At 40.9% G+C, this 17271-nt stretch overlaps 1 protein-coding gene across 1 annotated transcript in view; it reads right to left on the bottom strand.

Moving 5' to 3' along the window:
- The window catches only part of NGB (neuroglobin), a 1021120-nt gene that overhangs the window by 62815 nt on the left and 941034 nt on the right, over positions 1–17271 (bottom strand). The window lies entirely within an intron of this gene.

Here is a 17271-nt window from a genome sequence, read left to right on the forward strand (position 1 = left end):
GTATCTCAGTACTTGTTCACAAATATATCATCTACACTACAGAAATAAATAACAAATGCTTTCTTATATATCATTCACATATTTATAATGATAATAAACATTCAGATTTCCCAATATTTATAGTAATGTGGAAAGCTGTTTATACATAGTTTGTAAAGGTGTTTCTTAAAGTATGCCTGCACATTTAAAACACAACAGCAAATATTACACATTGCACATTCATCGATCTGGTAACAAGCACATTTTTATATCTTGACAGCTGGACATCACTAGATTGCATAAAGTATTGAGTTCTATAGTCCATGTACTTACCGAGGGGCTCTAATCTCACAGCAGTCAACTGTTGTGTGTGTTTGTCTACTCAAAAGGTCATAATTGTGTATCCTGTAGTTACCACTCCAATAACATGGAGTATCAATATTCTGGCAGTTGGATATACCTACACATAGATTTCATGCAAGCCTACCAAAATCTTCTCTCCAACATCCAATGTGGATGTCATCCACAATAAATTGTCCTGCAGCCTTGTAAAAGTTAGACTTGTGCAGCGGCACTTGTATTAAGTACTGATTTCTCTAGTCTGTGTACTTAGAAAGGTATGGGTTCTGTTCTCACTGTAGTAAACAGGAGTGTGTTTGTGCCCTTGCTTGACATTAGAGAGAGCATTTTACATCTGCATGTGGAACACTGCTATTACCATATTCTCCTCACCAGACACTACTGATGTCATTACTTATAAAGTGTTGTCTAACACTCTCCAAGTCAGACTTCTGCTGTGATATTAATATAATCCAAACAGTGCCAACACACAGCAAATATGAAGACACATGAGATGAAACAAAAACATGGGGGGATTTCTTACATTATGAAAATAAATGCACAACCCAATGATAATGTAGACATCAAACTACTATGAGAAGACCAAATGGCATGTGACCTGTGTACTGAAGTAAATGGTATGTGGAACATCCACCAGCATGTGCCCACAAAGCTGACTACTCCCTTGTATGTAACATAACTCCTGAGTATGTGCAGGGCATCCACAACAAAGACCATAACACTTCCATAGTTCACAGCCTTCATCACTCCCATAACTGAGCACAATGCACCATTCTTCGTGTGCCTACCTACACATCTTCCAAGGATGCATAACTCAAATGTACCACCTTTGCCACAGTAAGCTTCCACACATTTTATTGGTCATACCTAGGTATTCTTTTTGTTGCATAAAAATTACTGTCTGATGTTGCAGAACCCACATCAAGGTGATATATCAGAGGCATGTGCGATACCTGTTCCAGTGATGCACACAGTGCATACATGCCTGTTTGACAACATTGATGGCATGGGTTACATTTGTGGCATTGTATATTGTGCCACATGTATGCCATGCACATCTGTCAACTACACTGGGTTGATTATAATGTGTCATGCAGGTATAGCAGTGTCCCTCCTAATACATCCAGCAGGTGCTACTATGTCAGGATGGTGTGCTTCATTACCCTCATAGATTGCTGACATCTCATAATAGTTGTACACGTGTGTTCATGCAGAACCATCTATGATCACTTGCAATCAAGTATATTATGTCATAGATATGGGATTACTGGTGGTATTATTCTAATATTATCCATGACTGTGCATGCTTCTGTTTACTGTTGTCCATGAGCTTGTAACTATCTGCCCCACTTGGTGGAGACCTATGCTGACATTACAGTCATATGCTGACAACTTTCTTTGCACAGCTTCACAATATGTGCCTAATCCCTATTGTATGTAGCATCCCTGATAGATGTCCTCTCCATTGCTCATGTCAGGATGCTTATATCACAAAGACATCTTCTCCATTGTTATGTCACCTTGTGAGACAGTCACATAATATATATTTCAACTGTGCAGTCCATGCTGCATCATGTTTATATGTGATTAGTATTCCTGCTGTCCTCATCTGCTGTACATTAGGATGTTCACCTGTCTTCTTTCCCTGTGTTCATGCCTACAATTCATCTGTGTGTCTTTATTCAATACACATATACTTCCCCTGACTGTTTATTTTAAATGGCAGTCTATGTACCATTACAGATCATTTAAACAACTTTTGTGCAGTATGCCTTAAATGGGACCCCACAATACTCTGTACTGTATACACTGTCATGTAATGTGTTTGGACCATACACATTGCTATATTATTAAACCTGATAATCACTGTGGCATTCTGTGCAATCCCACAGACATATTTGAGTGTAGGCAAACAGGTCTACATGTCTGTTGATATATGCGTTGCTTTACATGGTTTCCTGGCTGGCAACACTGTTGTAGCTACAAAACCACACCTGTTTAATTTTAAATGTGATGTGTGGCATGACTATGCAATTAGTGCTGCTTCTCACCACACATTTAAGGCAGAGGAAGCAACTGTGAGAGTTCCCAGCTCAGCTCAGGATGTATATCCTTAATCTTACAGAGCATACGCACAAAGCTATGGGTAATTTGGTGGGATCTGAATTCAGCAATGGCACATTTTTGGGATGTGGAAAGAAAATGACAAATGCAACAAACATCCATGCAAATAAAGGGCGGTCATAGATACTCCACACAGAGGGCACTTTAGCCAAGAAATGAACTGGTGAATCAACATAACGAATCATATAAGGCTGTGTAGATAACAGTATAAAATAATTGAACCAAAGTTGAATTGTACAAAATAACACTGAACGAGCAGTAAAATCAACTTAAAAGTGTGTTGTCCTTGGTTTTCAAACTGACATGGTACAATGAAATTAAGACTTTGATGTTTTTTGAAAAATCCAAGTTCACATTCTTATAACTCATATTTCATCATTGTTTACAAACTATGACAAAATTAAGCATAGAAAAGCACTGAGATGATTAGGATGGAATTAACCTTTACTTACATGTTAAAGTGTGTTGACTAAAATGGGTCTATATCAGAATGTTGAAAGCTGACAAGTTCAAAGCACTAAACTTCGAACTTGAAACTTCGAAATCTGACAACATCGAAATGTAAAAGGGAGATCGCCATAGAGTGCGGGAAGGGAAGATTTCCCTTTACTTCACTGTAGCACGATCTCGGAGTTGGTACATTTAAGTAGTGGGGGGTATGGTGGGTGCAGGGGGCTTGCCCCCCTGCATAGAGTATTTTATTTTGTTTTTGCTTTGGGTGTTGAGTGTTTTTTTTTTTTTTTTACATTCAACATTGTCAGATTTCGAAGTTGCAAGTTCGAAACTTAATGCTTCAAACTTGTCAGCTTTTGACAATCTGATATAGACCCGACTAAAACAGCATAAATAAATGCCAGTTTAATAAAAACCTTATTAGGCAAGAACACTCATTTAGTAAAAAAATTACTGGATAAGAACATTTTCTTGCGTCACAAAAAATGCTTGTAATGACATAAATAATATCCAAATGGAAACATCCAAATACTCTTACCTTATTTCTTTGTCAATCTGAGCATCATAACTAATTGTGAAAACATGTTGTAAAATATTTATCCATAAGTGAAGCAACAGTACTACGTTTTGCAGATGCAGAAAAGCTGAAGAAGTAGCAAGCTATCAAAAAAATCAGCTAGAGGTTGTTAATTCTGAACGGTTCTAATTAAGAAGAATGGATTTAAGGGAGTGATTTTGTTTGTTTGTTGTTGAACCAAAAACAGCTGCAAAACACATTAAACAAGGTGAAAGTAGTTTTAAAGCTTTGTTAGATGTAACATCACATACAGAAACTATTTAAAATAGTATCACAAAGAAGCCAAGGCACATTAATTCAAACAATATAGATATCACCATAATCAGAATTTCTGAACATATTCTTAACACAAAAAGTCTTTAAAGTAATATTATTTCAAAGGGTATCTTTACAGTCACGTGGGTGCTGCATAGATTGTAGTTAATTTCAAACAAACAGAATAAAAGGTAAATTTGGAACGATATTTTAGATTTTACATTATTTCATTATGAATATCTTTTGGAATATTTAAGCCAAGACAATTGTTTTAGTTCATAGCTCACATAAATTTAGATGTTAGAGTGGGAATTTTGTAAACTGAAGAGTCACTTAGGGCCTGTTTCTGAAAGGCTTGCTCCTGGTGTAATTGACCTACTCCAGTGCAAAGAATAAGTATTTTGAAATCTGGCCCAAACATACACTGTGACATTACCTTGCCAATAGTTACTAGTGTATTTGGGAGATATTAGTATAGATGGTGGCAGAAGCTGGCCACTTCCTCATCACATTAACCTATAAGTTTGAGGAGCATGAAGGTGCAAACGTTAAGTGCTCTGCTTTATAGTTTCAGGGTGAAAACCCGACATCCATTTAAAATCTCACTCTGGTTTGCAGGTTTTTTCCAATTATGTGTTAATCTAGTTTGCTTCCACTTCATAAATTATACTGACCGATAACTCTAAATTGAGCATTTATACTTTACATTTATTCGTAGGATCATATAAAGTTACTAGACTAATGACCCTAGGGCCCTTACAAGCATAGCCAAGTTCTATCCTTATTTCCACAATCAGCACCTATTGCCCCTGTCCAAGAGGGACTCAGGTGGAGCCTCCTGGGGTGAATTTATGGTTACCCATCCAGTCGTCCAGATTGCTTTTGAAGAGGGCCAATGAGGTGATCTGTTTGACATGAAGTAGGAGCATATCTCTCAACCTCTTAGAGCAAGAAATCTGGACAAATCCATAAATAAAAGTAGGGCAATTTTTAAATATTGCTCTTACAAACTTAGAAAGTTAATAGAGTAACAAGTTTTGCATTAGCATGCATTTTCTGAAGTGTATGAAGTCTGAAACTCAATTGTCTGTCATTATTTTCTAACTTCAATCTTTAGTGATTTGCCACTAATTTGCCAGGAAACCACAATTTTATGAAAAACTGACCAAAAATATGAGGCAAAAATCTGGACATCCTGCGAAAATCTGTACAGTTGAGAGGTATGAGTAGAAGTCTGTTGCAAAGGTGTGGTAACCTCTTGGAGACAAATCTGTCCCTCCAGAAGGTTCTATTAATGTCACATACCAGGTTAAGGTCTTTAGGGGGAGTAAGCCGTGTACCATTTGACTTACAGAAATGCAGCATTTCCAATAAAGCAGGGTCACAGATTGCCTCGTATGCAAGGCAGAGGTAACCTCTGAGTAGTCTGTATGAAACAGAATAAAGTGACAGTGATTTCAGACAATCCACATAGGACAGATGCTGAAGACATTGAATTTTCCTTGTGGGGAACCTCTCTGGTCTCTCCAATTGCTGCAGGTGCTTGGAAAGGTACACATCAAAAAGGTCATTGTACTCAATTATTGGCCTGATGATGGAAGAGTACAGGGAGGTTATAACTTCTTTATTTCTGGAGGCAATGCCCTTACTTATGAGATGAGCAATATAGAATGCTCTTCTTACCACTGTAGAGACATGGCAGTCGAAGGTAACGTTGCTGTCAACCTGCGTGTCTAGGTCTCTTATTACTGGATCTGTACTTAAGGTGCTGCTATTGATGTGGTAGTCAGCAGAAACATCACTCTTACTGAAAGGGATAAGAATACTTTTTTGCATTGAGTTTAAGGCCATGACTTTGGCCCCAATCATTTGTGTGAGACCCTCTTATAGGATGTTAACTTCATTTGGAGATTCTATGATCACTCTCAGTTTGCAGTCATCAGCAAACTTTGTCAGCCACAGACCTTTAGTTTTTGCTTGTACTTTGGAGAAATAGATGCCAAACTGTAGAGGTCCCAGGACTGATCCCTGTGGAACACCACTGGTTACAGGTCTGCTGTTGGAGGTGGATTCCCCTACTTTCACTATATGTGTTCTATCAGTGAGCCAGTTAGTGACCATCATAAGAGTTGATAGTTAGCTGGGTGAGTTTGTCAACAATGCCTGAGTAGGGGATAATGTCAAATGCCTTGGCTAAGTCTAGGTAGGGTGTATGCACAGATTTCCCCTCGTTCACATCCTTGGTGACTGTTTTGAAGAAGTTCACCAGGTTTAACAGGCATGATCTCCCTTTGACAAATCCAAACTGTGTAGGGTCAAGTGTTTGGAGATTACCAATATCGTTATTGATAAGGTCCATGACGATTCGCTCCATGGCCTTTCACCACCCTTATGGCCTACATCATAACTAAAATTGTCTGCAGATGATTAGTCCACTCACCATTTTAATTAATTGATAAACAGAACAGTTGTTGGTAACCTTGTTCAGCTGTTTTGCCCTTCTTGACCATTTTTCCACTCACTTTATGCACGTTTAAACCTATCTGCAGTTCTACATATCAGTATTCCAACGACATTAATGCATTCAAGGCATATTTTCCTGACAGAAATATAAGCATATTCAGACCAGTTACATAGAAAAAATGTATGTATACATTCTAGTGAACAAGAACCATGCAATGTATACATATGAAATCAAATTTCCAATTTCTGAGTCATCCAAGTGTATGCAAGATGTTTTAGATAAACCGTCACAGCACCCTACAAAACAAGAGGGTGACATCTGCATTTATATAGTCAACACTACTCTGAAAATTATCCAGAATTCTTTTTGAATCTATCACATTTCAAAGCAGAATTTAGCTTGAGGTCGTCAAAAAATTTAAATGTTTTCTTCTGCTGTCTATCTTGGGGACACTTCTAATGCACATATCAGCATTAGCTTGTAGCTCTCAAAAGGCTATAGTCTTACACATTTTTTTCAGGACTCCAGCTACCATCTGTCTGGCTGATGTTATGGCCCATTATATCACAGGGAAAGCTGCCCCTCCTATTTCATCTGTACTTCAGGTTTGGTGCCTTCACTGGAAAGACTTACATTACATTCAGTGGCTGCACTGATACAAATGAGATGAATAGAACTAGTTTCACTGCTGAATTAATTGACTTCACTGACATACCCATATAACAAGATTATTGCTTCACAGTTCCCTTCTTCTCTGTCATCTGCCTTCTGTCTACTTAGAATGTTCCGTGTGCACCTTAACAGTTTGGTCTCTTTGCAATATTCTTGCATTTTTCTTTCATTCTTTTGTAAAGCAGTTGAGCATACTGCATTGCGAACACTACTGTCTCCATGTTTTCCTTACCACCACTGGTTGGGACCCAGTGAAAGGGTGGATTAGGTTAGATGAAAAAGACATGAGAAGTATATGCATCCATTCTGCTACCTGCATGCATGACAAGAATTAAAGGACTCTACCTGCCAACTATACAACACTTCAATCTGTTCACTTTAAACAAAAATGGAGGCATCAAAAGTCTTTGACCAGGATGGTCCCACTCAGCTAGTGGTCTCATTTCAGGGGGGACCTCATGTGGCATTTATAACTACTAGGGGAAAACAGATAGAACCTTGATTTAATATACCATTCGCAAGATGACACACTCAGGAATGCAGCACCCACCCCTTCTGCTGCACTGTATTGTCAGCATTCCATCCACCTGGTGTGAGAATAGAATGCAAAGCCTTCTGCAACAGATGTGAGTGTGTTACCAATTGTACCCCTGATGCTGACAACTATCCACATAAATTGTTCATCTTCAGAATATTTTGAACCTTACCCAAGAGCTTTGTGACCTCATTTGATGGTTACAAAGGAAGGTCTCCTGCTTGAAGAAATGGAAGCTTTGCCACTTACAAAAGTTTCAAGAATTATTAGTGTGCATTTGATAGGTTATTGCTGAAAATAAAATGACTGGGAAAGACCTTACCCAAAAGTCTTTCCAATAATTTTGCTAGGAGGTATGATTGGTTTATAAGCACTGCCGTCAATTTAGAATCCTTCATTGCAAAGCAAGACCAAACTTGTCATGTTCCACTTCTCTGAAAGCAATTCTGCACCTATGGAAGGGTGACACAGTTCCACAGCATCTCAAGCAGTACATCTACCAGTGGTAGTGGATTTAGTTCTTAGGTATTATCCCTGTACTGTTTAGTGAGTTCTTCCCCAAGCTGCTGTGCTGAAGTCTTGTTTTTCAGTGAATGTTCAGATAAAGAATTTAAGTATAACAACCTAGTATCCTGATTTTCATTCCAAACATTTACTTTTCTTTTATTCCTGTGTGCATGGGAAATGTTTTATGTCCGTATATTATTCCTCAGATCAGTTCCTGCTTTAGGTTGCATTTCATGATTAATGCCACCAAATGCCAATTTTCTGACTGCACTTCTCACCCTCCCGAATACTTATTTTCACTTCTGACAGTAACTCTACATACTATTCTTTCCCCATTCTGGCCGAATTTTCTTGCCAAACCTAATTCTAGAAATGTCATTACGAAGACATACTACTTCTGCTGCACTTACGCCTGCACCCTCTTTAGAAGAAGAAGCTGTCATTGCTACAAGCCTGTACCTCCAATGGCTTCAAACCCTGCTATTTACAGAAATGTCTTGGTTATTGGGGCCATTTAAGCTCAGGACAATGGTGCCATTATAGTCAATGGCATGCAGACTGTAAACAATATGATGGAGCACTGGTTGTCAAGGGGAAAGGGTCCATATAAGTGCAGTAACTAAGGATGTACACATTGGGGTATGCAAATGAGGAGAGTTACACTGAATCACAGATTTCCTCAAAGTGTCAGCTTGCACCTAACTATGTAGGTGCAGCAATACAACAGTGCAAGTATAAGAGCTGAATGACTTCATAAGGGGATGTGTCATGCTTGCTGTAAGCTCACTGGAGCTCAGTTGCCCGTGTTTGCCCTTAGCTAAGCACAGCTAAGGAAGGGGACGTGTCTGAGGCTGTAACATCTTATTTCATGAACTGCAGAGCATGTTCACATCCAGGGAGGGCCATTTTTGCTTAAAAGAGCTTACATTAGCTAAAAGGGGGTGTGCTGCACACAGCGGGCCAAAAAAAAACAAAACAAAACAAATGAAATATCAGAATTGTATACATTTGAGCACTGGGTATGCACAGCATGCCTCGGGGCTTAAATATGGAGGAAGTGGGAAGAAGAAACAGCAGTAGGAAGGCAATCAAGGAGAACTAGCATAGCTGGCAGGTGGAATGTATCAGAATCAGCCAATTACACATACAGCAGCCCAGCACACTAATATAAAGTATGCAAACACCCTACAGACTGTTTTTTTCCCACAAACTCTACACCACTGGTGTACACAAATGGGGGATTTTTAACTGGCAGAAATAACTAAACATGTTAGAGGCTGCTGCTGCTTTACTCCATCAATATGTGCTAGAGACTGAGGGTGGTGAAGAGGAGAATGCTGATAACTGACCCTCAGTGAGGAGAAGGAGAAGAGTGTACAGACCCAGGGTAACCTACCAGGGCCTACATGAGCTGGAGATAGTAGAGTGCTATAGGGTGGACAGGGACATTCAACAGCAAATCGTTGAGTTGTGCCAGCCACGCTTCACATACAGAACCAGCAAAGGGGAACCCATCCCAGTGGATACCAAGGTATGTCTAGGCTTAAGAATACTAGCCACAGGTACCTTCCAAAGACCAGCTGGGAATATTTATTTATTTGTTTGTAGTTTGTTTATTTTATTTGTAGTTTGTTTGCCAGGATAGTCCATTGGGCCACGTGGAGCCCGTTTTCAATGGAGTCCTGGGGAGAAAAGCTCCAGATATCATAGGGGTCTCACAGGCATCAACATCCAGGGTACTCCACCAGTTCCTGGATGCCATGACACAACTTGTCAATGAGCACATATATTTCCTCACTGCCCCTGAGGCGCTGACCACACGTATGCGTCTCTTCCACTGTATAGCAGAATACCCTGTAGTAGTTGGTGCTACAGACTGCATGCACATCCACATCAAAGCACTACCTGGTGAACAGGGCAGGGTCTACATAAACCACAAGGGTTTCCCCTCCATCAACTGCCAGGTCATGTGTGATGCCCAGGGCATTATCATGAATGTGGTAACCACAGGCAAACAAACAAATTGTACTTTAAACCAGCAGAAAGATGACCAAGGTGCTCCAGAACAAAAGTTTTATTTCAGTTGAGCACTTTAATCTGTTACAAGAACTAGACTTCATCAAAACAACATCAGTTAATTACACTTCCCTTATGAACCCTCACCAATCAATCAGTCACATTTCATTACATTTAAAAACACATCGCCTAACTTTACTATAAAATATTTAAAATACTGTATAGTGTTAGTTTGAAAATACAAATATATAAATATCTAAATAAATTAATATAATAATTAAATTTAATATTTATAAAAAGCAACCCTGCCTTTTCATTTTTAACATACTCAATATACTAGTGCATTCATTTAACCCTGGAAAAACAGTGGCATTTAGCCTCAACTGCTAACATAACTCACCTGCCTCCAACTGTTCTGGTGTCACCCTGCCCTGTAAATCATTAGTTACTTGTTGAATCACTAAAATCAAAACTTATGACCACTATATCTCTCAATGTGTCTACTTAGTGCATTTGTTTTCACCATTTTAGCAATGTCAGATGTATGTTCATATATTCTGGGCAGGATTCACGAAGCCTCCATGTAAGAGATACAAGGCATACACGGAGGCTGCAGTTAAACGGTGTGACGTCAGCATGTCATGCATATGCATGAGAGCATGCTGAATCACACCTAAGTCTAACACGGTCCATGGAAGATAGTAGGGGGCGTGTCCATAGGCCGAGCCCTGCAAGCGGACACGCCCCCAGAAGAGTAAAAGTGCCCAAAGTAAACCCCCACGACAGAGTACATGGAAATGTGAATAAACACAACACAACACATGCCCCCACAGACTATGAACATAAAATTATATAAATGAACATGTCATATTTTTTTTAACTGTAAAGATGTTTGCCCGTGAGTGCGCTCATTTGCGCGGGCATGCCCGTAGCTCAGCCACAGTTAGCAGTAAGTGGAAAAGCATATAAGAACTAACTATGCAAAGTAAGCCAAAAAGCAATAGCGTAGCGGTAGAGACGTCGGCTGAAAAGCAAGCAGTCATGGTTCGAGCCCCCACAACATCAATTTTTATGTTTAGTGAAATAAGCACGAAACAAGTCCCTGACATATATGTACACATATAAAATTATATTTTATGTAAAATGTAATGAAATAGGCCATTTATTTTGAAGAAATGTGAGATAAAATAATAAAAAATGCCAGATGTGCCCATAGCTGAGCTATAGTTTAACAAGTTGAGTGCATCTGCCCGTAGGTGAGCAGTGGTTTAACAGGTGCAAAATGAGTGCCCGTAGGTGAGTAATGGTAAAACAGGTGCAAAATGAGTGCCCGTAGGTGAGCCGTGTTTTAACACGCTGAAACTGTGTGCCCCTAGCTGAGCTGAGCGTAATATGCATGCTGACAGCCAAATGAAGCGTAAACCAGCGTAACCTGTTTGCGTGGAGCTGCGCACCGCGCCAACAAGCTAACCGACGGGCAACGTTGAGCAAGCTGTAACAAAACTGCCTTTACACAGACACACCCCCTAGCCTGTCTAGACAGTCATAAAATATAAAAAGCAGTGGCCAGGTTCGTACCCAGGATACCATGCACCATAGCCAAGGTACTGAACCACTAAGCCATGACAGCTGTACTTAGAAATGCAGTAATAGCAAATATATAGCTATGAATAGAAAGAGGAGCATGACAAAGCAGGATTTGTGAAGCTGATACAATTCCAAAATGGACAATCACAGATAAGTGCGGGAAAAATGGCATATATAAGCCCCATAGGTGGGAATACACAGCATAACTGATTGTAGAACTAACTTGCAGCCAGAATGTCAGGAGTAGGTGAGGGTAGTTGCTTCTGAGCACAGAGGTGGGGCATTGAGGAGTCCAGATATATGGTCTGGCTCCTTGTCCACAATCATGAGGCCCAACTCATGCAGGGCCAGGTCCTGTGGGGAGCATATAGGGCTGAGGCGTGGGACTGGTTGGCTCATGATCTCACCAGTGCCACAGGGATTCCAAGGACTGGTGAGCAGGTCCGTCACCACCATGCGGACTTGAAGAGACGGAAGCAGGACCAACTGAACCTTTGGATCCAGGAGGCCCGGCAAATGTCCAACGCCCCACTACTGAGTAAGTTACATTTAATTATGTATGTAAGAAATTAACCTAGCTGATATTATGGAGTGTATTCCAATATTACTTTATTTATATTACAGCTGCAGGTGTCCATTCTGCGAACCACAGAGCCTATGGTGATAGGCTGGTGTGGTTGTACCACCAGGCAGGTCAGTAATCCTCTCCCTGTAACTGTAAATAAATATAAAAGTATGACAGTTAGCAAAAGAGTAAAGTGTAGTCACTAAGTAATAAAATGTGCAAGTAACAGTGTAAGAGTGTTTGCAAGTATTGCTCGATTACAAAAGTGTGTTGCAGTCTGTAATCCAAACAGAAAAATTAAAATGTCTGAAATAAAGTCTGAAATAAAGATGTCCCACCTGTAATATAATAGTACACAACCTGCAACAGGCTGAAAAGTAGAGCTGCAGAAGATGAGCAAATCACATGTGTGAAATATATCCCTGTTGAAATACTGAAACATGACAGAAGTGAGACTGTTGGAAAGGATTGTAATAACTACAGGTAAAACATGTCAATAAGGCCTAGAAGTAAGTACCATCCTGAATTGTAAAATTAAAACAAGTGAGAGAGTGTGAGAAAGAGTTATGAATCCACCAATAAAGTAGTAATAACCCCTGAATAAATTATACTACAGTCAGTACAGAATGAAATGAATGAGACAAGCAGAACCAAACTGCGAAATGTGTTCAAAATGTTGCTGCAGATGGAATGTGTATCCCAAAATCTGGATATGTTGCTCTCAGTCTGCAATATGCAGATAGTATGATAGTCTGAAATACCAAACATCCACAGTTGTCTATAGCTATATAAAGCAAATGTAGCAGGATGATGTAGCTGAACAAAGCCAGATATGAATGTGTATGAATAAAAATGAAAATGTATATTGATGTAGCAGTAACATTCCTATCACCAACTTGAAGTAGTTATCACATAGGAGACTGTAGGCAGAACTGTGGTGTGTATATATCTGCAGCTATTAGAAATGTACAGCATATGTATTGGTATTTGAAGGTGTTAATTATATTTTCTTCACCCTACCCTATAACCACATATAATCCATTCCACGTGAAATTGGTATGTGCAATCACAATTAACACCCCTGGACATTTGTCCTGTTGGGTCATACATATTTGCATGTACGTTGATGCATCTGCCCTGTTCATACATCCAAACCTGATGGCCTGTTGCCATCAATCAACCCTGCATGTTGTTGGACTGTATATTGCTGTTCAAATTATGCATGTGTTATGCTCGCTGTTCAATGGTGTGAATATCTGGGTGTTTGGTTAATGGGAATACTAATGCATGCTGTTACAACTAATTGCGAATGGTATTGTATGTTACTAACCCAAACTGTCATGACATAATGCAAAACATAGGATGACAGGGAAGGCAGGTTCCAGCGGACCCACCTCTCCCACCTCAGCTGGTGAGTGCACCTGGCAGTAGTGCCCAGTCCGGACCCTCCTCCGGTGGCCCTGTGCCACCTGTGGGTGGAAGCGCTGCAGGGGATGGGGCTCGTCCCCCCCCTGCAAGTCTGGCCAGAGGAGAACCACCACTCACCCTCCATAGCATCCGGACTGTGGTGCGTAGGGAGATCCAGGAATCTGTTCTTGGGCCCCTACGCCAGCTTGAGGCACAGGTGGCACAACTAACGGGCATGCCTGTTGCCCAGCCTACACAGCCCCCAGCACAGCCCCATCCTGGGCAGTGAAGGAACAGTGGCAACTGCCCATGGGTGAGGATATCAGTTCCACTGTTGCCATCTGTGGGCTCATGAGCTCTGGATATCCAAACATCCATTCCCGTCAATTGTGTAACCCCTCCCACACGTGTCATACACCGCCCCTGTATGCGTCTTCTTTGTCTTGTCTGTTGACCTACCCAACCTACCTCCCCAGCTATACCGACTTCCTTCACCTGACATACCACTCTCACCTGAAAAAAAAAAAAAAGGGCACTCTGTACCCACAAAAAAATCATGCCCCATACATAGCTGCCCATTTCGCACACATGTCTGCTGGACATGGAAACTGTCAATTACAATTGGCTGTACAACAAGTATTATTGTTGTCCTGACACCTCTCTCAGGGGTGGAAGGTTTCAAATGTCACACCAAATTACAAACATATGCACAGCTGTTGCTGATGAAGAAATGGGCAGCTATGGGCCTTACCTACATCCCTCCTGCAAAACCCAAGCTTGTTTCCCTACTGTCTTACCCTCTTTGTGACCCCTTTTTCACCACTTTCCTGTCCCCCCATTTTCATTTCTTTCAAAGAAAATAGAGCGGGTGTGCGCCAGAGTAAGCACTGTTAAGCGGTTGTAAGCGGGTGTGCATGGAGCTGAACGCCAGTGTGCATGCATGAGCTCCACGCAAACCAGCGCTAACCCAGTTACAACTGCTTAAAAGTGCCTTAGTCACTCTGAATGACAGGTCCTGTAGTCAGTTCAAAAGCAAAATAAAATCCCACTGTCAGTCCCCAACCCAGGACCATGGAAACAGTAGTCTGCATGACTTACCACTAAGCCATGATTGTCATATAAGAACATTGTGCTACAATAAATATATCATGTAATAGTAGGAATGAATGTAAAGGGAATATAGGATGTGTAGTACACAAAGCATGTCATGTATATTTACTGTCAAATCTGGTGGATTTCTATAATAGTAGTGTGTGAACAGAAACAGCCATGCTAGTTGGTAGCTAGTAGGTAATAATGTCAGTTATTATACATATATAAATATATGTATATATATATATATATATATATATATATATATATATATATATATATGTAGTTGTAGGTGTCAGTGTACATACACACTTAGTACAGGAAACAGGAGAGATGAATGGAGAAATGTTAATCTACAACACAGCCTGAATTATGAGAGAGATACTAACCTTTACACTCACAGAACAGTGTCCACAGCATACCTGCATGGTCCCCGCCCTTACAATCTGAAAGGGCAATGCCTATCTCACATACCCTTTTATAGCACTGTCCTGAAATCACAGTGAGAACTGCAATCAGTACACAACTGGCTGCATGCAATTAGCAAATGCTGGCTTACAATTGGTGCAGAGGCCATCACATGGACATATGCAGATACCAACAAAAGCATCCTGTACTCCCACTCCATGCATGCAATACTTTCATTGCACTGTCTGGAGGCAGAGAGAGAGAGAGAGAGAGAGAGAGAAAAAGAAAGAAAAAGGAAAATAAAAACACAAACAAAAACCACACGTAAGACAAACTAAGTTGAAGCTGTCATCAGTGTCAGTATCAAGCTGGGCTAGCAGCAGCAGGAACCTATACTAACGATAACGCAACCAGCTGTGACAAACACAGGTAATGTAAAGTAACAATTTAATAGTTTACATGCTGTGAACCTTCCATATGTGTTATTGGTCTGTATCTATATGTATGCCTATGTGATAAGTTGTGTGCACGTTGTTTTACCCAAAGGGGATGACTATACATTACATGTCATTCAGTGTTAGGCCATGATTCTGGCACCAGTTGTCCGTTTCAGTGAGGCCTGTCTGTAGGATGTGTGTGTCAGCTGGTGTAATGACTATGACGCTTAGTTCGCAGTCATCTAGGAACTTTGTCATCCACAACCCGCCCATGTTTGCTTTCACATCTGAGAAGTAAATGCCAAACAAGAGGGGTCCTAGGACAGAGCCCTGTGGGATACCACTTGTGACTGGCTATGAGTCTGACATGGCTCCCGCAATTTTGACTTTATGGAGTCTGTTGTTCAACCAGTTTGCAAACCATCATGTGACATATGTATTAACATTTAAGCTGATGAGCTTGTCTATGATGCCTGAGTGGAGTATTGTGTTGAAGGCCTTAGGCAAGTCCAGGTAGGCTGTATGGACTGCTTTGCCCTCATCAATGGCTGTAGTGACTGTTTTGAAAAAGTCAACCAGGTTCAAAAGGCAGGATCAGCCCTTCACAAAAGCAAACTGGGTGGGATCAAGTGTCTGTAGGTACCCAATATCGCTGTATATGAGTCCCATAATGAATCTTTCCATAGCTGTGCACACCAGGCTGGTTAAGCTTATGGGGCGGTAGTTCCCAGGGTCAGTAGAGGTGCCTCGTTTGTGGAGTGGGACCACTGTTGCTGTATGCCAGTGTTCAGGTACATATCCCGTAGTAAGGCCAAGGTTAAATATCAGTTTTATATGTGGTTGTAGCTCCTCTTGGAGTTCACGTAGCACACATCCAGGGATACCATCAGGTCACATTGATGCTGTGTGTTCTGCTTTGCTGACGGTGGCCCTCACCTGGACATCTGAGATGACAGGGAGGGTACATTCAGCTGTGATAAGTATTTCTTATTGTGGGGGAGAGGGAGGGGGGATATTTGCACTGAACCTGTCTGCCAGAATGTTGCCAATATCTGTGGGTTCAGTGAATTTTATGTAGTTTTGTACTAACTCAGAGCATATCTGAGGCTTTTGGTCCATGTGTCTAACAAAACTAAAGAAGACCTTGTGGTTATCTATAGTGTCCTTGGCCATTTCCCTCTCAGAGTTGGCCTTGGATGTTGTTATGAGAGAACTTAGCTTATTACTAGTGCCGACCACAGATGCCTTCCCTTTATGTGATTCTGCTCTGTCCTGCATTATCCTCCTTCTATCGTTATACTATTTGTCTTTGGCTGGGGTCCACCAGACAGGATGCTTAACCTTTGTGCATAGGGTCTGGGTTAGAATTGAGTGTGCATGTTCCATGCATTCTTTGGGATGTCCGTGGGAAGCATTGGCAAAGGGTCAGCATTGTGGGTTGTGGTCTCCACTGGCCCAGTGGGCTGCATGGATACCATCTCAGTCCTAACAAGTGAAAATCTGTCTATTCACATATATATCAAAGTAGTCTACTGTGCTGGTGGTGGTGGTGGGATATGTATATCCAGGCCGATTATTTTGTGTCCAGATCACACTAGTGGATGACGTTCCACATACAGTACCTTGTTATGAACCCCCAGAGTGAGGTGGTGCATTGGACCTGTCTCAGTGTGCTGACCGATGGGGCTTGGTACTATGTTGTAATGAATGTGGCAGGTAATGTTGCACAGGTGTTGGCTGAGCACTGATATCTGGCCATGTACATGTGTATCCACCAAGAGACTCACACGTGTTACATATGGGAGTAGTAGTATATCACTACAGTTGAGTATC

The sequence above is a fragment of the Protopterus annectens genome, chromosome 1.part0, assembly GCF_019279795.1.
Source record: "Protopterus annectens isolate FY-2018-M chromosome 1.part0, PAN1.0, whole genome shotgun sequence".
Lineage (NCBI taxonomy): Eukaryota > Metazoa > Chordata > Ceratodontiformes > Protopteridae > Protopterus > Protopterus annectens.